Consider the following 22,663-nt stretch of genomic DNA (forward strand, 5'->3'; position numbering starts at 1 on the left):
CATGCTCGTGGAATGGAAGAAAAAATATTGTTAAAATGTCTATGCCACCTAGAGCAATCTATACATTCGGTGCAATCCCTATCAAAATACCATCAACTTATTTCACAGAGTTGGGACAAATAATCCTAAAATCAGTATGGAACCAGAAAAGACTTCAAATAGCCAAAGGAATGTTGAGAAAGAAACCAAAGCTGGTGGCCTCACAATTCCAGACTTCAAGCTCTATTACAGAGCTGTAATCATTAAGAGAGCATGGTCCTGGCTCAAAAAAACAAAAACAAAAACAAAAACAAACAAACAAACAAAACAAACATATAGATCAATGGAACAGAATAGAGAACCCAGAAATAGACCCTCAACTTTATGGTCAACTAATCTTCAACAAAGCAGGAAAGAGTCCACAATAGAAAAAAAGACAGTCTCTTCAACAAACGGTGTTGGGAAAATAGGACAGCTACAGGCAGAAGAATGAAACTGGACTATTTCCTCACACCATACACAAATATAGACTCAAAAAAGATGAAAGACTTAAATGTGAGACAGGAACCCATCAAAATCCTATAAGAGAACATAGGCAGCAATATCTTCTACCTCAGCCACAGCAACTTGATGCTAGATACATCTCCAAAGGCAAGTGAAGCAAAGATAAAAATGAACTATTGGGACTTCTTCAAGATAAAAGGCTTTTGCACAAGGAAGGAAACAGTCAACAAAACCAAAATAGAACCTACAGAATGGAGAAGATATTTTCAAATGACATATATAAAGTCCTAGTATCCAAAATCTATAAAGAACTTATCACACTCAACACCCAAAGAACAAATAAGCCAATCAACAAATGGGCAGAGGACATGAACAGACATTTCTCCAAAGAAGACATACAAATGGCCAACAGAAACATGAAAAAATGCTCAACATCACTCAGCATCATGGAAATACAAATGAAAACCACAATGAGATACCACCTCCCACAAGTCAGAAATGGCTAAAATTAGCAAGTTGGGAAAAAACAGATGTTGGCAAAGATGTGGAAAAAGGGGAACACTTTTACACTGTTGGTGGGAATACAAGCTGATGCGGCCACTCTGGAAAACAGTATGGAGGTTCCTCCAAAAGCTGAAAATAGAGCTATGATACAACCCAGCAATTGCACTACTGGCTATATACCCAAGGATACAAATGTAGTGATCCAAAGGGGCACCTGCATCCCAATTTTTATAGCAGCAATGTTCACAATAGCCAAACTATGAAAGGAACCCAGATGTCCATCAACAGATGAGTGGATAAAGAAGATGTGGTCTATATATACAATGGACTACTACTTAGCCATCCAAAAAAGAAGAAGAAAATAAATCTTGCCATATACCATGATGTGGATGGAACTAGAGGATATTATGCTATGTGAAATAAGTCAGAGAAAGACAATTATATGATCTCATTCATATGTGGAATTTAAGAAAACAGAGGATCATAGGGGAAGAGAGGGAAAAATAAAACAAGACGAAATCAGAGAGGGAGACAAACCATAAAAGACTTCATCATAGTAAACAAACAGAGTTGCTGGAGGTGGGGGTTGGGGTAACTGGGTGATGGACATTAGGGAGGGCACATGATATAATTAGCACTGGGTATTATATAAGATTGATGAATCACTTACCTCTACCTCTGACACCAATAATACATTACATGTTAATTAATTGAAGTTAAATAAAATGTAAACAATTTTAAAATGGTAAAAATAAAAATAAAAAATAATCAAAACTCTCTGAGTCTACTCTGAGAAATTAGAGAAGTTGTTATATTTGCCAAATTATATCTATTATGTTACTACTAAGAAACATTTTGAGAACTTTAAGGAAAGTCCAGAGAGAAGCTGACTAATGAATGAGACTTCTTTACACAAGCAAATTTTCGAGTTGTTTTTTTCACAGTCTCTCCAGTATGAACTGAGCCGAGGATCATCAGGCACTTGACCCATCACCATCAGGGATGTTAGTGCTCTGTTGCTGTACTGATTGTGGAGTCTGAGGTTCAGTGAGCAGACTTGCACTTACTCCTCACACCTCCCTTCCACAGGCATCCAAGTAGATCCAAATTAGCTTCTTCAGACTACTTGCTGGTAAACATGAACACTTTAACTTGGATTTGCAGATCATCTGTAAAGCACCTCATATCCAGCCCTCTTTTTCCACCTTAACATATTAAAATAAACAGACAACAAATAGAATCCAGTTAATGTTTTCCTTATATTCTACATGCAAACTTTTTATTTAGTTTTTTGTTTTCCTCTCCTCAAGGCTTACTTTAATGCTCATGTCAGGAAATATCATAGTAAAGTATAGAGTAGTATCTGAGAGTGATTTTTTTTTTTTTTTTTTTTGGTTTCTAATTAAACCCACATTAGATTGATACTGGTAGCAACAAGTATAGACTGGAAAAAGAACAGATTTCAAAGGAGAGGCAGTTCTTAAAAATTTTGGCTTGGGTCCATTGATTTTAAACTTATAACACTGTCAGTATCTTTATTCTCCCTTTTGTACTTACCAAGATATTTTGAAATATTTTAATATCTATCATTTCAATCTAAAATAGTGTCATATTTTGAGTTACATATACCTAAAGTCTATTTTATGTCATTCCAAAAATATATACTTTGCACATGTACTTTAAGTGATTTAGAAAAGGCTTACTTTTTCCATGTCATTTTGTGCTTTTAATTCTATTTTATGAATGTTTACTTTTAATATTCTCTCTTTTTCCCCCTTAGGCCCATGTTGCTGAGTTTATTGCTGAATATGATTTCCTCTATTTATATAAATTCCCCAATCACATATCTACATCTTTGTTATTCTTTCTTTCTCTTTTGTATCCTGTGTGCATCCACCCTTTCCATACCTTCCATGCTTTAACTTCTTCACCGAAATCTCAAGCCCATATATCCATATATGACTCAGCAGTGAAACTGTACCCACTTACTCTCTTCATTATTGATAATAAACTTGAGAACAAGAAATTTATTTAGATGAAACACACTTTATACAGAGCTCACACAAACATAATGTACAATATCAAACAGCATATAATTGCAAACAAGGGTGAGATATTATCTTGAAAATATGTTAGCTTTCTGTAGTTTTCTTCAGCAAACATGGTAAATAAAATCCCTGATGGGGAAATATGTGTCTATTATTTTTAGTTAAAAAGTAAAATAACAGGTTTATATAATGGTCTGAAGTTTTATAACAGGAAAGAGAGTTTTTTTTTTTTAATGGAAATCACCATAGGGAAATGTTCTTACTCCTATATTTAGAGTGTATATTCTTCTCATTAGTGAAAAGACCACTGGTATGATATAAAAAATATGATATAAAAACCAATATGATATATAAAACAAGATTTCAGTCATTAGTTAATTGCAATCTGATATATAAAACAAGATTTCAGTCATTAGTTAATTGCTTGATCCTCATCAACAATTTTTTCTTATGCTAGAAATTTCCACATGTGTTTTTTTAGATTGAGTCCTAGATTTGATTTTCCTTGACCTTCATAATCAATAGTTATGTGATGCCTATCGGCTAGCAGGATTTCTTTAGCTGAGAATCAATGACCTCTGGTTTTATACTTATTTCCTCGCCATATTTATTTTTCAGTTCTTCTTGACAGTTTTCTAAGCATGCCTTTGATAATGTCATTTGTCACATTCATTTTCTGATAGTTTACATAATCTCCTTTATTCAAACTTCAGTCATATCTATACCCATAATAAAGCTTCCCTTATTGTACAGCGTTTGTTATTCTCCTTTGAACTATGATAATTTATTCACTAATATATAGGTAACTGGCCTTTTTGATGTTCCAAAATAGCATGGTACATTTCAATGCATATTGTAAATGTTCCTAAACATTTCTTAATTGCTTAAATAATTCTCAAAAAATATTCTTGAATGAGAATCCATGGATCAATTACATTCATCTAAAATTTTTGTGTATATACTGATATATAACATCAATTCTCTATAATTATCTAGTTCTAGGTAAACATAACACAACCATAATTATTTTTGTATTTATTATGCTAAAGAAGCACTTAAGATTTAATTGCTATGAGATTCATCCTTGTGTTCACTTGCATAATTTATCCTTTGTTATTTCTAATATCCCATTATATGTATATATAACTTATTCTTTCTTTCTTTTTTTTTTTCCTGCCAAGATCATCCAATTTAATAATTTTTAAATAGCTAAATTATAATCAAGGTCACATGGGCACCATACCTGTAACTATACACATACATACCCTGTTCACAAATGGTTAGCTTTATAGCAACAACATTCTGGGACAGTCAAGGGTACAATCACAGTTTTAAAAATTAAGAGTGAAAAGTAAACACAACAGGACATTTGCACAATAGCAGAGAATCCTGTTCTTGGCAGTGAACAGGAAATGACTGGCTAAAGAAATAAGAATAGGCATAATCTAGAATCTAAGTATTATAATCAGAGGAGTTATAGCTATACATATTCTAACAGCCTAATATTTTACCTTAGTAGCTTCTTATACAAAAGTTAAAAAAAAAACCTGCCAAAAACCAACCCAAATTATTCTTTTTCCTTAACCATTTTACTCCAAGTTGGTGAAGTCATGAGACTGTCTAGCTTAATGGCCTAGAAAAAGTTTTCTAGTTGCAAGATGTTCTTAGTCATTAATTAATAAGCTTAAACACTGAGTTGGATATAGAAATTGGAAACAGGATATATTTCCTAAAATTTGCAAAATAGGAGATGTAAGGCAGATGGTAACACCAAAAGCCACTTAAATTATATTAAAATGGCACCCTGAAATTATTCATAGCAAAACATAATTTCCTATTAGTTTTCATCATACAGGTCAAGTTATTCAGTCGATAAAGAATTTATGGAAGAGCAGCATAGTTATGCTGTACCTCTGAGGTACCCACACAAGGAAAATGACTTTTGGTGTCATGTGACTTCTACTTATCACCAGCCAGGAAGTCTAGTCCCCTGGACCCATTGTGTACCTGGGAGAAGATTGTAAAAATACTTCTGTAAGAGGTAAAGACTAATAATAATCTATAAGTGCACTCTAGAAAGATGTGAAAATGTCATGGAGAAGGAGCACCATATGCTGATTTTAACAGTTGTTTTACTGGAGAAATTTATTTGTCATGTATACACCATAGGAAAATTATCCCCCCTCCCCTCAAAAAAGGTCATGCAGAAAAACTGGATTCATAAAAGAATGTATACATTCAAAGTAGACAAAAATATGGTAGATGTTTTTAAAAAGAAAATATGCAAAATAATTTCACTATGGAATGCCTTGATTGGCATGTGACTTAGCACTTATTTCCTATTATCCAGATCCAATTGTTCTGATAAATCTCTATTATATATCTGTTTTAGAATATCTAGAATATCTATTTTAAAAATATATCTATTTTTAAGACAGAACATAAAACCTGTATTTGTGCATCCATGTATAAGCTATCTTGTCTGATATCTTCATGGATCCAAGATGCTAAAAGATTAATAAAATAATTTTTCAAAAACCTCAAGTCACAGATTAACAAATAATAGATTTCCTCAAGTTTTCTGAATTACACTACTAATAACTAGTAAGTTGTATTTATTAATGTGCTCTGGATTTTCAGATATAAATGCCAGTCAGTGGTTGGCTGGCTATTAAACTGTAAGTAAAATTATTCTTAGAACTGGTTCTTAATACATGGAATGCCTTAACTTTTCTTAGTTCAAAACCTGTATTTGACCCTAAAATACATAATCATGCCCTTTTCTATGCTTTAAGTTGACATACTGACTGTACAATCTATACTTTGTAAGACAGCAGGTAACTCTAGCACAGATGAAACTATATAGTGTGGCATGGGGGAGGACTTCAGTGGCATTATTCCATTTTTATTTATCCAGACTGTTGCTTTCAGCCCTGCTTTGAGGCCTCCTTGTATATCGGTTTCTAGTGTGTCACCAACCATCACACAGTCCCCAGGCTGTAGTCCAAGGAGATCACAGCGATGATAAAATATGGAATGGGCTGGTTTCTCTTCTTTCTGCTCTCCACCTATAACGATAGCATCAAAATAGGACTGGCAGGCACAAGCCTCAATCTTCTCCCTCTGGGTCTGTCGGTCTCCATTTGTTAATAAAAGTAGGCGGACTTCTTTCCGAAGTTCAGTGAGCATGGCTTTGACATCTTCTGCTAGTATCATATGCTGTAAACGTGTAGATTTCCACAGGAAATAACATTCTTCAGCCAATTTCCTATTGGCTGCACCACCCTTCGTTTCAAGGCTTGCTTCCTCCCAGGGTAAAGTCCTTAGGTCAGTAATGCATGTACTGGAAGGATGAAAACATTCCTTGCTGAGTTTAACTTGAGCTTTGTCACAGATGGTTTTAGCCTCTACTTTATAGTGGTATTTTGATTGTAAAAGCTTTATCACCTCCAGCATGCCTCTTCTGCTGGCCGCGGCCGTGTGGATGAGTGTGTTATCCAGGTGGAAGAAAACGGCTCGCACCCGGTTCAGACCATTCCGCCAGCCTAAGGCTCAGGGCCCCCACCACCCGCCGCCCCTCTTTTTTCTTTTTAAAAGGCGAATATGGAATTAAAACTATTAGAAAAATGTATAAGCATCTAAGTGATATACTCTTTCAATTGCACTAATAATGTAATGCAATTAAAGATTCGGTATAATTATCTTCATTCTTCAGTTTGGTTAAGTAAAATCTTTCATATCTTTTAAAACTCAGCCTGAGAAATTATTGTTCTATAGAGCCTTTCAATAAAGCCTAATGACGACAAAATTAATCCATTCCATGTATATGAAGTGTGGAAGAATGTGTGTATGTCTGTGTTGATGATCTATGAAGAAAAAAAACCTAATAAAAATTAAATCTGGTATACAATATATTTCATGGTCTGTAGATATTAAGCATATGGAACATATTATGCTAAGATTTAGTAATCTTCACTAGCTCTGTTCTACTCAAAGGGGGTGAGATTATTGCTATGACTTTTAATCTAAACTCTACAGCCTGCCTATACTAACACTTCACTAACACACCATTTTTCTTATGTTATTCTAATATTTTAATTTGACCACATTGTTCATATGAAATTAACATAGCAAGATCACCAATGTTGTAAGAGGGAACTATGAACTCACCATCCTCTCGCTCACAATCCAAAAGCCTTTTGTTATCTTTAAGTTTCATCAACAAAGTCTAAGAAATCACCGTATTTTCGTAATAAGTATCATCAAACAGATGGCCCCAATTTTGTGGAGAAAAGGCAAAATTGTTTTTCACTGCATCACTCATCATTGTGAATGCATAGTCTCCTCATTTGTATCTACTACCTATAGTTAACATTTCATTTCACTAATCTTCTACAGACCCAATGACTTTTTTAACATGTCAGAAACATATCTCTGAATAAACTTTTAAAATTGGAATGCTTTTTTTAAATCAATAATTGATATTTTTAAATAAAGTGACTAGTGAGGGCTGACTATTAATGAGGCAACTGTGGCAGAAAGTAGGCAATACAAATCTGAATACATTACAGTTGCCATGATTAAGGGATTCATTACCTCACGTATTGGTATGATTTCAGGATACAGAGTGTTGTTGAGAAAGTTCATACGCAAATTTTAGGTGATGGCCTGTCTTATTACTGATAAAAAGATGATAGAATAATACTCGTATGTAAGTTTACCTTACCAGTGTATGCTACTTGTCAAAGTATCGTTATACTAAGAAAACAGACAAAAAAATAGAATAACAGTATAAAGTAATATTTTTAAAATTTTTAGTTCTTTCCTTTTCCTATAGTTTTAATGGATTAGTTACCTTACTATAGAAATAGTAGGAAAACAGGTAATGCATATTAACAAAATTTATTTGATTGATATTATTCTCTTATTCTCTGTTAATTTTTATTAAATGGTATGAAGACTGTAGAAGATAGGAGGAATGAGGAGAGTATTGGTCAGAGAGGAGGTACATATCAGAGATGAAGAGTAAAAGACAAATTTTCCATTATGAATCAGATGCCTCCTTTATTTTCTCTTTTCTGTACTCATCAATCATGCAAAATATATGTTGTATATTAGATCTTATAAGTACGCTAATTTATTAACATTGACCAGGTGTGTACAATAATTAGTTTCTTTACTGCAACTATTTCTCATTCCACTGGATATACATGAATGTATACTTTCTAACACACTGATTCTTTTTTTTTAACATATTGATTCTTATAAATCCTTGTAAACTTGGTGATGCTTATAAAATATTTCATAAGTGAATCAAAGCAAATGTGCATTATACTATATTATTTATCATTCTTTGTATGTATAGTTGATCCTCAGTATTCATGGATTCTATATTTACAGATTTGCCTACTCAGTAACATTTATTTGTAACCCCCCAAAACAATATTTCTGGGACATTCACAGATATGCACAGAACAATGAAAAATTTGAGTCATCCAATGTGCACATTCCCAGAGGAGGTCAAACAAAGCGACGCTCTGCCTTGTTATTTCAGCTTTTCTACTTATACAAATGTTCTTCTCATGGTCTATTGAGCACACTTTTTTTTTTTTTTTTTAAGATTTATTTACTTATTTTAGAGAGAGAGAGAGACAGAGAGAGAGCATAAGAGCAGGGGGCAGGGCAGAGGGAGATGAAGAGAGAATCCTGGTCTGACTCATGAGGAGTCTCACTGAGTGCAGAGCCCAATGTGGGGCTCAATACCGGGGCCTTGAGATCATGACCTAAGCTGAAATTAGGAACTGTATGCTTAACCAACTGAGCCACCCGTGGGCCTTTAGCACAATTTTTTTTCTTTTGCATTTGTATGTGGTTTTTTTTGTTTTAGTTTTTTTTTTGTGATTTCACTGCTTAAAATAGCCCCAAAGTATAGTGATGAAGTGTTGCCTAGTGTTCCAAAACACAAGAAGTATCTTACAGAGAAGATACATGATAGATAAACTTCATTCAGGCTTTATTTATACTTCTATTGGTCATGAGCTCAATGTTAATGAATCAGTATTAGGGTACATCCAGAAAAAAGAAAAGCAAACTTGTGTTTCTGTATGTGAGGCTACTCCAGAAATACTAAATAACATCTATAATGTGAGGTGAAGCTGTGGATATGATGATAAAGAAGCTAAATTGTGGGTTCATGAGATGATGGTGGATAATAAAAGTGCTTTGGACAGCATTATTGTGAAGCTGAAAGACAAAGAAATTTATAGCCACTTTACCCAGGGTCATGAAATTATTAAACCTTTCTTGGCTAGTACTGGCTGATTTGTATATTTTAACAAGTTATATGCCTAAAAAAATTTAAACTTGTAGATAGATTCTCAGATCAAGAGCCTGTAGAAGAACTTTTAAAAATACCTACTAAGTGCTATACAGGCAGAGATTTACATATAATAGCACATTTTCAATGCTAATAGAATTGATTTGTTTTACAAAAATGTTGGCAAATAAAGTATGTAACACACAAGGTCTCTAAAATCTCTGACTTTAAGTCATTCCAATGCCATGCAAATAATTTATAAGAAGTATATATTAAATAAGAGGCTTTTAAATAGAAACATACATAAAACATGCTTATCTATTGATTAATTGATAAAAATCTTATGGCTAATAGGAACCTAAACCTGTAATTTCCCTAGGATGAATGATTATGTATTTGCTAAGTCAGAATCAACGTAATAGAATGTAACTCCTGTGAATAGTGAGAATCAAGTATATTCTTTTTAATGGCCACTGAATAGTCCACTTTGTAAATATAAACACTGCTATAGACTAAATGTTCGTGTCTCCTTAAAATTCATATGGTGAAACCTAATCCTCAATGTGACAATATTTGGAAGTAGAACATTTGGGAGGTAATTGGATGGAGCTCTCAGGAATGGGATTATTGCCTGTATCAAAGAGACTCCAGAGAGCTCTTCTGCACCTCCCTCCATGTGAGAAAAATAAAAGACAGCCATCTATGAACCAGGAAGCTAGTTCTCATTAGACATAAAATCTTCTGGCACATTGATCTTGGGCCTCTCAACCTCCAGCACTATTAGAAATTTCTTTAATTTATCCAGATATTATTTATATATTTTGTTGTAGCAGCCTGAACAGATTAAGTCAAAAACTGGTATTGCAGGTGAGTTGCTGCTAAAACAAATACATAAAAATGTTGAAGTGGCTCTAGAACTGGGTAAAAGGTAGAGGCTGGAAGAGTTTTAGGTGCATGCTAGAAATGTTGACATTCTGGTGTGCGATCACAAAGAGAGAGGAAAGCTAGAGAGCTGCAGCATGGGTTACAATCAGCAGAGCCAAATGTTGACTGGGGCCCTGGCAGAAAGTCACAGTGTGGGGCAGTACCCCACCAAGTTATGGGGAGATATTGATACCACAGTGGGTCCAGTACACAGACCATTAAGCCAAACAAGATTATTATTGAGTCTTAAGGTCTAATGGAATTTGCCCAGTTAGGTTTGGGACTTGCCTGTCACTCCTTTCTTTCCCATTTCTCCCTTTTGGGAATGGAAATAGGTATCCCAAGCCTATTCCACAGTTGCATTTTGGAACCACATAACTTGTTTGGTTTTACAGGTTCACAGCTGGGGAGGAATTTTGCCTCAAGATATCATCTATATATGATTTAGATGATGTTTAGATGAAACTTTGGAGTTTAGATTTTTAATGTTGATGCAGGAAAAAAGTTAAGACTTTTGGACTGTTGGGATGAAATTAGTATATTTTGCATGAGAGCAGGGCATGGATTTGGTGGGGGTAGGGATGGGATGTTATAGAATGAATATTTGAATCTCCCCAAAACTCATATGTTGAAACTTAATTCCCAATAAAATGGTATTAGGAGGTGGGATCTTTGGAAATTAATTAGGTCATGAGGATGGAGCCTTTATGAATGGAATTAGTGCACTTGTAGAAGAGGACCAAGAGAACTCCTATGTCCCATTGTCAGAGAGAAGAAGGTTGTCTATGAACTTGGAAAAGGGTCCTCACCAGACACTAAATTTGCTAGCACCTTGATTTTGGACTTCCTAGCTCCCAGAATTGTAAGAAATAAATTTGTTTTAAAATCACCCTGCCTATGGTACTCCATTACAGTAGTCTAAATGGACTAAGGCAACGGCTGATATAATCTTCCCATGGTATCTCTAACACTTTGACCATAGTGTATAAGATTGAGAATGGCAATAACATATGCTAAAGTAACTTATAAACTAAAACACAGCAAAGATATCTTTTATTTCTTTTACCAAATACTTTACATTTGACAAAGGTAGCTAAGACTCATAGACCAAATGCAATCTACCACCTGTTTTTTTTTAATAAAGTTTCGTTAGAACAAAGCGATACCACTTATTTATGTATTATTTATGGCTGCTTTCATAATACTAATACTGAGTTGTATAGTTATAAGAGAAATCTTATTGCCCTTGAAACCTGAAATATTTACAATCTGACACTTTATAAAGTTTGCTGATCTCTGACAAGACTACATCAGATAAGACATTTCACATCTCCCTTTAATCTAGTATACATGTTATCATTAATTTCTTATTTTAATCTGCTTACTAAGGCATTTTTAGTAGTTGTAGCAGTAGTACCACCTTCATTCTAGGATATTTGTAAAAATTATGTTAAAAAGGATTTTAAATATCACTGTATCTAATCTCAGTATTCCTATAGGTAGACAGAATAAATATAAAATACTATTAAAGTCTCAGTATCAAATCTAGCCCTAAATTAATCCTTAGCATTTTTCATTTTCTCCATCTAGGTAAGCATGGTGGCTTTGAACAAGGAACATAATCTATGTGAGCCTGAGTAAAATACAATGTTATCTACTGGTTTTTGCTATTTTAAGTGTGAGGAGAGTGTTTAGTACATAGAAGACTATCATAAATGGTTGCAATTGTTATTACCATTCTATATTCTGAGCCTCAGCTCTAAAGTCGTATTTCCTGGGTTTAATTCTTGAGTGCTCCACTTAAACAAGTCAGTTAACACATGTATCTATTGCCATGTAACAAATTACCCTCAAAACTAATGGCTGAAAATATTAAACACTTTTTATCTCACATTTTTCTGGATCTGGTTCAGGATTTCCTACAAGACTGTAGTCAAGTTATCAATTAAAGTTGTGCTCCTCTGAAGGCTTAACTGGGACCAGAGGGTTCACTTCCAAGTTCACACGGATGTTGCAGGAGACCTTGATTCTTGGCTCTCTGTTGGCTAGAAGACTCAGTTACTCACCCATGGCCTCTTCTCAGGGATGATTAAGAGTTTATACAACATGGGTAGCCCGGGTGACTCAGTGGTTTAGTGCTGCCTTCAGCCCAGGGCCTGATCCTGGAGACGCAGGATCGAGTCACACGTCAGTCTCTCCGCATGGAGCCTGCTTCTCCCTCTGCCTGTGTCTCTGTCTCTCTCTCTGTGTCTTTCATGAGTAAATAAATAAAATCTAAAAAAAAAAAAAAAAGAGTTTACACACATAATAACTCTTTTCCTTCAGAGCAAGTGATCTGACAAAGAGATCAAAGGGGAAGACACATGTCTTATATGAAGGAATGTCATAAATCAACACTGTAATCACATTCTCTTTATATTGAGAAAGGCACTAAGTCTGGCCCACACTCTATACGGGGGAATTGGGCTCTACCTTTTGAAGGAAGGAGTACCAAAGAGCATATGGACATATATTAAAATTGCCATGCTCAACCTGTCTCAATTTCTTCATCTATAAAAGTGAATATAAATAACAATAAAATGATTGAGTATTGTTTTGATATTAAAAACATGAAAATCACTTTAAAAAGAGCCTCAAACATGGTAAGCAGTCTATAAATATTAGTGAATGTTTGCTTTATATGTAACTATATATAGGATGTTGAGAATCATTAATATGTATCATTTTCAATTTAAACTTATTTCTGTATCTCTTACCTGAACTTGAGATTTTTCTTTCTTTGGGAGAAAATTTGTCTCTTAGGTTCAATTATTGACATTGTGAAGACAAAGCTTCCTTGTTTTTGTTTCTTTCATGTAAGAATTGATAGACCTTTTCCTTTACCAAAATGCTGCTCAATTTCATTCTCTGTTAGTGACCAGATATGTATCCTGTGTTGGATATGGCATAAATAGATTGCTTATCAAGGAGTAATCATAGCTATATTTCTGTATTTATGGCTAAGATGAACAGAAACATTATTTAGGAATACAGTGCCTATTTCTTTGTTTTCTGAAACTAAAAGAGGCCTTTAAAAATAAATTATTGAGGTGTAATTGACATATAATATTAATATTAGATTCAGGTGTACAACATAATGGTTAGGTACATCCATCTTTTATGTCACATACCATATATTTCTCAGTGTTTTAAATTATTTTTGTTATTTATTTTTTATTTTCTGAAATTTCTCCTTAGATTCAGAGTATCACAAACTACAGTATTTGTAGTGTAGTCTCATTCTGTGAAATATTAAGCTAGAAACCATAGATTATGTCATCAGATATAATGCTTCTCTGGACTGATTGTGGAATTATGCAAGCACATATACACTAATACACAAGGCAGGCAAGTCACATTGTCTCATTCTATCCTCCTCCATTAGGCATAAGAATGCTTGAGTATATATCCATTTAAAATGCAGTTTTGGGGAGATGCCACATCCGCTTTTTTCATAACTTATTTAATTGCTTAACACTAATTGTTGCATTTGGTTTGGGCCCAAAAGTCCAAATATAAGAATATAATCAAAGTCTATAAAATTTATATCAAGTATGACTTGGTGAGTAGAAAGGCTTTTTATTATGATTGGGAAAAATTGAAACCAGAGATCACAGTTTATAATTTGTAACAGTTTTCAGCTTTAACCTCATTTTCTCTGGGGAAATTTCTCTGACTCTCTTAGAATGGGCAAGGCTTCCTTGTGTTTGATCTCATGGCACTCTATTCTTTCCTTATCAAAGCACTTACCACACACTCTATTCTTTCCTTATCAAAGCACTTACCACACACTACCACACAGTACTTGTGTCCTTGAAGTTTATGTTGTCTGAATTTCAGTAAAGGATCTCTATCATATGTTGGAAGGCACAGTGGATCCTTTGTATACTACTGTATCATTAGTATTTGTGACAAAGTAAGTAAAGTTAAGATGATGTTTACAATATGGCTAAGAAAGATTTGATCTCCTAGAATCTCCCCTCCTTCCACACATACCCTGACCACCCAAAAATGTTTAGTAGGCTCTGGTTAGGATTCTGGAAGGATTTAAATTTACTAATAGATTATGAAAACATAATTAATAAATAATGGTATTTGAGATTATTACCATAAATAAATTCTGGTCAATTGAGATTGGCAGTAGGAGCTTGAGTACTATACTCGACTGCAACTCTTGTTACTATCAAAAACAAAGTATTGGAATACATGCAATGGAGGTGCAGCTTATTAAACTCTTTTTCTTTGTATATTATATTCATAAGTGTCTTTCTAAAGGATTATATAGTCAGCCTGTAATTTGAGTTGAAGTGGACATTAGAAGGCAAAATCATTTTATATTAAACTGCTCAGAACCTTCCAAAGAGTAACCATTAATTATTTAAAAAGCTTAATAACTATGGTAAGTATTCAATATCTACTATATGTCAGGCACTATGTTTGGTATTTTACAAATGTTACGTCATGTAATCTATACACCATGCCATAATGCAGTGGAGAGACTACCTTGAAATTAGATTTGGATTCATTTCTTTTTTTTTTTTAATTTTTTTTTTCATTTATTTATGATAGTCACACAGAGAGAGAGAGAGAGGCAGAGACATAGGCAGAGGGAGAAGCAGACTCCATGCACCGGGAGCCTGACGTGGGATTCGATCCCGGGTCTCCAGGATCACGCCCTGGGCCAAAGGCAGGCGGTAAACTGCTGCGCCACCCAGGGATCCCTAGATTTGGATTCAAATCATTAGTTTGCCACTTATATATGCCTGTGATCATGAGCAAGTTAAATACTGTCTTTAAGTATGTTTGTTCATCTGTTAAAACAGAGAAAGTATTGTTTTCTGGTATCTATTAATCATGCACTAATAATTGATAGTAGTTTTTATTATATTTGTACATATATACAGCTAGCAACCAGAAGAGATTGCACTCTCTCCACAGCTTGTATAATGTACCAGTATTTCCTCTCTTATGTATGTATATATGTATTTATTTATTGAGGTATTAGTTCCTCTCTTATGTACGTATGTATACATGTATTTGTTGAGGTATAACCAACATACCTTTATTAGTTTCAAACGTACAACATAATGATTTGCTATTTGTACATATTGCCAAATGAGCACAAGAGTAGGTCCAGCTAACATTGTTGCCATATGTAGTTACAGTATGTGCCAGTTTTAAACATATTTTATCTTCTCCATTTCATTTTAAATCATCCATGGCATAACAAATATCCTTTGTTTCATTTCCATTTCAATATCATATCTTAAGTACTTCCCGATCTTGGGAGAACACTCCCACTTTGTATGCCTTTGTGTTCATAAAAACATATCTGCACAATTGCAAAGCACCTTCTGTTTTTTAAAGAAAAATACAGTAGAAGACTCTAAATGGTTGCCCCTTCCTAGGTTATCCAAAGAATGATAAGTACTCCAAAGACTTTAGTATAGATACTTGTGGTCCCCTGGAGTAGTTCAAATTCTACATTTCAGGTCAGTTTTTAAAGAATCACTTCTATGACTTGTCACCAACAAAATCCAGATCTTTATAGTTTTCACATGAATTAAGTTTTTTCACTGAAGACAATTTAATTATATTTTTTCTCTTTTTATTTCTGACATATGCTTATGTTTGGTACTAAAAATATCTTCTGAGAGACTTGTATATCAATAGTGTCTAGAATTTAAATCATTTAAGCAGAAGAATGCAGAGTATGGAATTGTCAGATCAGATAAGATACTACTTACGAATGCACATCATGATTTCCAAGCATATAAATTAAAAAAAATTATATCTCATAATTCAGAATTTTGAAACTCTACAAGTTTTAAGAATTACAATTCATATTCTCAAAGAACTGAGAATTCTATATTTAGTACTCTATGCATAATAAATAATAAACTAATTGGCCATAATATTTTTAGAATTGATGAGGCATCTCTTGTGGATGAAATCACATACCATATGTCTTTAATGTTGTTCTTATAGTTCTCTGAGTACCTTCTATAAATTATATTTTCAAATTAAACTGGACATAACAGAATATTCCAAATAATATACTTAAACTGATCAGAAATAATATGAAGTTCAAAAACGATGTAAATGTTGGACATACTTTCTTTATAAAATATAATATCTATTTTAAACTATTTAGTAACTTCCTTTTAAGATTCTATCATTATCTTTAATTTACCTACAAAATCCCATCATGAAAACCTATTAACTAACTTAAATTGATTCAAGAAACAATGTAAGCTGGTTTTCTAATAAAGTTAAGTAATGCAACTCAGTAGATTTTCTGTGAAGAGAGTGAGCTCCAACCTCTTATTAGACTTGTAAATGTAAATTTTAAATGGAAACATTCTTTTGAATATGAGAGCAGTTTATAGTCTTATCCTGGCACAAAGTAACATAATAAACTGCTAGAATTTTAATTTAAAGCAAAGTTTAAAGGTTATTGTGGTTTGCCAAGATTATCCTTCATAAAAATTTCTTGAATGTTTATTTGTCAACAACTTATGTGATTATTCTAAATTAATATGAAACCAAAAGTGAACCCAACACTCTCAAATACTTTTGGAAAGCAAGGAACTTTTATTTATTTATTTTTTTTTTGGTCATGCTTTAATGGCTATGCCAATAAAGTAAAGGAATCTGAATTAAATAAGGAGATTGGGGGAGGGTAATGAGAAAGCAAGTCAGCTTTTGCAGTAAGAACTACTATTAGAAATTTAAAGAGACATTATTTTATCTCTAGGTTTTCAAAAAACTTTATGAGAGTCAAACTAGTGGTGCTTCTTTTTTCTTTCAAGATTTTATCACTGATAATAATTTTACTTTGGAGCAAATGTTATACATTTTTGATATTTCTATATCGTTTAGGAAGATGACTTGTGTTGGAGACCACATTTTTCTTTTTTTTTTAAAGATTTTATTTATTTATTCATCACACACACACACACACACACACACACACACACACACACAGAGGCAGAGACACAGGCAGAGGGAGAAGTAGACTCCATGCCAGGAGTCCAACGTGGGACTCGATCCTGGGTCTCTAGGATCATGCCCTGAGCCGAAGGCAGGCGCTAAACCACTGAGCCACCCAGGCATCCCTGAGACCACATTTTTCGAGTATGTTTTTATTATACATCAGCCAGGGACTGAGTCAATTGAGAGAGGGTAGCTCAAATATCTCCTTTTTCTAAGCACAAACTAAAATCAGTAGCATCTGTCTTCTTTCTAAAACTCAGATCTTTCAAAAGTTAGCATCACTCATATCTGTGCACGTAGACAGTTATACATATGGCCTACAGTGACTGAGTTGTGTGAGGCTTTCAAAGACATCATATACAATATTTTGTGTGCCATACAATCAAGAATTGCAGAATAATATGTGAGACTAGTATAATATCAGCCAAAATATGAAATGTAGCCTGTTGCTACTTTAGCCTGGTAGAGGACATATCCACATGTACCACTGGTACTCAAGCCTAAACTTGGCTGGGACACAGGCAACACAGTAAAAACAAAACTAAACAAAACAAGGAAACAAAACAACTGTGTATTATTCTCTTTCTGTGTATAGGAAAGAGGGAATTAAGCAATCATCCAATGGTAGTCATGCCTTTGTATATATTAGTACAGTCAAAATCTGACTTTAAAGCCAACTTGGATAAATTGGAGAAGTAAAAATGGTTGAGACAAAAGATTTGAGTTTATACTGTTGGAAGGTAGTCATCAAGCTGAATCACCACCACCCCCCTCAGTCTGTGAAAATTGCAAAAGAAACATTGTTCTAACATAGGATTATTATTTATGTGTCTAAATTGCTTCAAGATTAAAGGAATCCACCTGAAATAAATATGTAACAATCACAACTACAGTCATTGTCTGATTTTAAATAGATTTTCATGAGGCCATTGATTTAATAACAGCTTTTCAGGAAAACGCATGCAGCCAGACTTCAGAACATTTCAATTTTGGAAAAGTCACTTCTATTTTATTATCATGATGTGTAATGTGTCACTCACACTTTGGGGATCAATATAGGTTGAATAGGAAAGACAAAAACAGAAATTTACAACTCTGAAAACTAATGAATGTTCTTCCGATTATTTTTTAAAATATTTTATTTATTTATTCATGAGAGACACAGAGAGAGAGGCAGAGACACAGGCAGAGGGAGAAACAGGCTCCATGCAGGGAGCCCAATGCTGGACTTGATCCCAGGACCCTGGAATCACAACCTGAGATGAAGGTAGATGCTTAACCAGGTGAGCTACCCAGGTGCCTCTGTCCTTCTGATTATTAAGAAATTACTGCAATGTTTATATGAGTGTATTGTATTGAGTGATAAGGACAAATTGTAATTAATACAATGGAGTACAGAAGCCCTCTTAATTATGATTTTTTTTTTTTTTACCTCACAGACTGTGTTAAGCATGCATACAAAGACCACAACAGCAAATTCCTTATATGAGCTCTAATATTATATCACAAAAAGCAATCAGGACACATCAAATTTATTCTTCTTTTCGTATATGTACATTTGAGGTCTGTGTCTTCTAAGTTATACCAGAACAGCTTTTGAAGTGAAGAAGCTATTAAAGTGGTAGTTCTCCAGAATGTAAAGCAGGTAAAAGCAAACCTGCTCTGATTCAAGTCTATTTTGAACACTCAGAACATTATTTACTTGGCTCTCCAGAAGCCTCCCTCACCACTATAACCAGGGTTGTGTATCTCTAGAACCTTTTTAATTTGTAGAGACCATTTCAAAAATACCTACAGGGATATTTATGTGGCTCAGTTGGTACAACATCTGACTCTTGATTTCAGGTCTTAGTATCAGGGTTGTGAGCTTGAGTGCCCCCCCACCCCCAATTTGGAAGCCTACTTAAAAAAATACTACCTAGAAAAATAATGTGCATTTCTTTCTCTTCCTCCCTATCCAAATAATTTGGCATGGTAAAGAATCTATTGGCACACATGAACAAAATCTTTCAGTACTTTCAATGGCATTTGATATGTACATAAGACACCTGAAGCTGCTGGGCCTTTTGCTTGTTTGGCGTAGGCTTTAAAATCTGGAATACTTAAAATTTTATGAAGTGCAGGGAAAAAAATGGAATAACTATGGGATAGCATCCAGGTATTTTCGTAGATTATCATTCTTAGAAAGTTTTACACAAATGTCTTCAAACCATTTTGTGAATTTTGCTCTCCAGGAGGATATAACACTATAAATTTTTCATCCGGCCTCTACTTTCATTAACTCTTTACATATGTGAGAAAACACTTTGGTAAAGATGTGTTTGAGGGCTATGACTTAAAATGTAGATACTCACTGGTAAAAATATTTTCTTGTTGTTGCGCACATGGTCATAAGCACAACATTCAAATGTGGCCCACCTGCATAGTACTTATGAAGAACTTAAAGAAAGTCTGTATCTGATAAATGCTATGTATGTGATGTTATGATCTTCTCTGGCTCCCCTAGTGGATTGTTTACTGTATTCCCTCTTGTTATATCGAACACATTGTAGACGGTTTGAAACAGTCAAGTCTTGGCAAAATCCAGGGTCATTACAAGTTGTCCTCATTAATAGTATGCAGGCCTCTGTCTTCTTTTATTCACTCCACCCCCAGCTTCATTTTACAACTTCCAGGATTCGTGAGATCACACATATTTCCCTGGATTAGTGATGAACTACAGATTACTCCTTGAAATCAATGACTAAAAGGGAGGAAGCAAATCAGAATGAACAAACTCTGAAGGGAAGAAAGCTCTAGTCTTTAAACATCAGAAAATAGAGGAGGAGAAAGCCAGGGATACTCTTGAATCTGAAGTTAAATGTGGCTGAGTTACAAAAGCAGGGCAGGGAAAGTAAAGCCCATTTTTGGTCTAACTGTGAAATTAGTGAAGAACTCAGACACTTAATAAATCCTTTTGTTGTATTACTTAGAACTTTTTCTCTTGTGGATGATTTGTTGCCAGAAGCATTCCTATTATATAATTTGTACTTTCACAGATTTCCCCCACCACTCTTGTCTACTCTAAGTGTCCTTTACAGATTCATGCTGAAACCTAACAGGATCTGCTGCAAATTCCTTTTACACTTTGCCCTGAGAATATGGAATGTGCTTTCCCTTCAATTCTCTGCCATGGGAATTAATTACCTGCAGTTTTCAGCACAGTGTGAAAGTCTTATCTGCTTTCTTTGGCAGTAAAATATTACTGCAAAGCTTTAAACTAGTTTTGAAGTTTTATTGTCTTTTTTCCCCCTAGGTTTTAATTATGGATGTTTAAAATATTTTATGTCAGTAGGTAATCTCATAGTTATTATGGTAAAAAACAATGAAAATAATCAGACTGAATTAAACTATGAAAATAAAACTTTATATACAAGGCTGGGCAAGGTTTTAAAGACCATTGTTTTACTGGGTGTTGCAGAATTTTAGTGATTTGTGTAAAGAAGAATCAATATTATTTACTAATAGGCAAAAAAGTGGGTAATTTTCCAAAAATGCATATCCATTACATTTAATCAGATCCAGATGATAATACTAATATTTATGATGGATCCCAACCTCAAAACATAACATGAGAACGGGAAGAAATAATGATTCAAGCCTTACAGTTCCATGGAACAGTATGTGTTCTTGGTTTTAGGGGGAAATTAAAGTTATAAAGTTGGAAAGAGTGAGAAAACAAACAGCAATTTTATGTTCTGAGAGTATACTTTACTTCTTTAGTACATGGTGGTTTAAGTCATGTAATGATTTTCTTTTTCTGAACTTAAAGAAAATAAACAAATCAAAATTATAAATTAAAATAATTGATATGCTTCCAGATAAACTAGGTATTCTAAAACATCAAACTTTATGACAACTCATTTTTAGTTTATGAAAAAGGCAATGCTAAAGGCCAAATTGTGTAAGTCTTATATTTGGCCTGCAAAATTTTAAATATTTTTATTAACTTTTTACACATTTTACCTCTCTTTTTTATGGTCTACTGAGCTCATATTCAATTATGCGTACACTGTCTGGATATTTCAAACTACATGTATTCTCACTGATTTTTTTTTCTGTAGTCAATCTATACAGTGCGTACATTCAATCTAACTTAGAAAGTGAGATATAATATTATATGTGTTAGATTAAGTTGTTTATTTTAGATTTTTCTTGTTTCCTGACTTAGGCCTGAATTACCATAAACTTCCCTCTAAGCATAGCTCTGCTGCATCCCAAAGATTTGGGACCATTGTGTTTCCATTTCATTGTCTCCCTATATTTTTTTATTTCCTCTTTGATTTCTTGGTTGACCCAGCCATTGTTTGATCGCATGTTATTTAAGCTCCATGTGTTCTTTCTATATTTTTCTTTGTGATTGATTTCTAGTTTCATAAACTGTGATCTGAAAAGATGCATGGTATGACTACAGTCTTTTTGAATTTGTTGAGAGTTGTTTTCCGAACTTGTGGTCTATTCTTGAGAATATTACATATGCACATGAAACAAATGATTATTCTGTTTTAGGGTAGAATGTTCTAAATATGTCTGTTAGATCCGTCTGGTTATATTGTTATGTTCGGTGGGGTTGTTGAGTTCTCTTAATCTATTTTCACTTTTTATTATTCTTTTTTCTCTATCCTGTTCAGTTTGATTGCTTTCCATTATTCTGTTCTTCAGGTTGCTGATCCATTTTTTCATTTCTACTACTGATTCCCTCTATTGTATTTTTAATTTCAGTTATTGAATTCTTTATCTCTGATTGGTTCTTTTTTATGTTTTTTATCTCTTGTTGAGAGTCTCACTGAGGTCCTTCACTATTTTCTCAATTCCAGTGAATATCTTTAAGACCATTACTTTAAATTCTTAAATTCTCTATCAAGCATATTACTTGTTTGTTTTATGTAGCTCTCATCCTATTGTTTTGTCCTGTTCTTCCATTTGAGAGATATTTTTCTGTCTCCTCATTTTGACTAACTCTCTGTGTCTGTTTCTGTGTGTTAGGAAAGTCAGCTACATCTCCTGCTCTTGAAACTAGTACTCTTATAAAGAAGAGGTGCTGTAGTGCCCTGCAGTGCACATTTTGTAGGTTAGCCAAAGTAAAGCCCCTGGATCAATTCCAGAGAATTGTTCTTCTTGCCCTTCAAGAAGAAAATTTAGGAAGCCAACACAATTTAACTTCTTTAAAACTGTGATTTTTGTTACATGCTTCATCTCATTCCTTTTAATTATCCCACAATGATTAAAATGAAAAAAAAAAAAAACAACACGTATGCTTGACTTAGTGCATAGCAAGAAAAGGAGTGGCAAAGGAGGATGAGTTCCATTCTGC

General features: G+C 33.9%; 1 protein-coding gene, 1 long non-coding RNA gene and 1 pseudogene across 6 annotated transcripts in view; 1 reads left to right on the forward strand and 2 right to left on the reverse strand.

Annotated features, from left to right (window-relative positions):
* LOC144291523 (uncharacterized) overlaps positions 1–22,663 on the forward strand; it is a 777,143-nt gene that overhangs the window by 601,154 nt on the left and 153,326 nt on the right. The window lies entirely within an intron of this gene.
* The window catches only part of LOC144291522 (uncharacterized), a 96,650-nt gene continuing 75,764 nt past the window's right edge, over positions 1,778–22,663 (reverse strand). For both annotated transcript variants that reach the window (XR_013358823.1, XR_013358822.1), the window contains exons 4-6: positions 13,032–13,205; positions 12,342–12,549; positions 1,778–2,192 (exon numbers count right to left, since the gene is read on the reverse strand). The gene's annotated coding sequence lies outside the window, so the exon portion shown is untranslated. The remainder of the gene's footprint in view (positions 2,193–12,341; positions 12,550–13,031; positions 13,206–22,663) is intronic.
* On the reverse strand, positions 5,151–6,764 carry LOC144291521 (N-acylneuraminate-9-phosphatase pseudogene; annotated as a pseudogene).

Source organism: Canis aureus, chromosome 20 (assembly GCF_053574225.1).
Source record: "Canis aureus isolate CA01 chromosome 20, VMU_Caureus_v.1.0, whole genome shotgun sequence".
Taxonomy (NCBI): domain Eukaryota; kingdom Metazoa; phylum Chordata; class Mammalia; order Carnivora; family Canidae; genus Canis; species Canis aureus.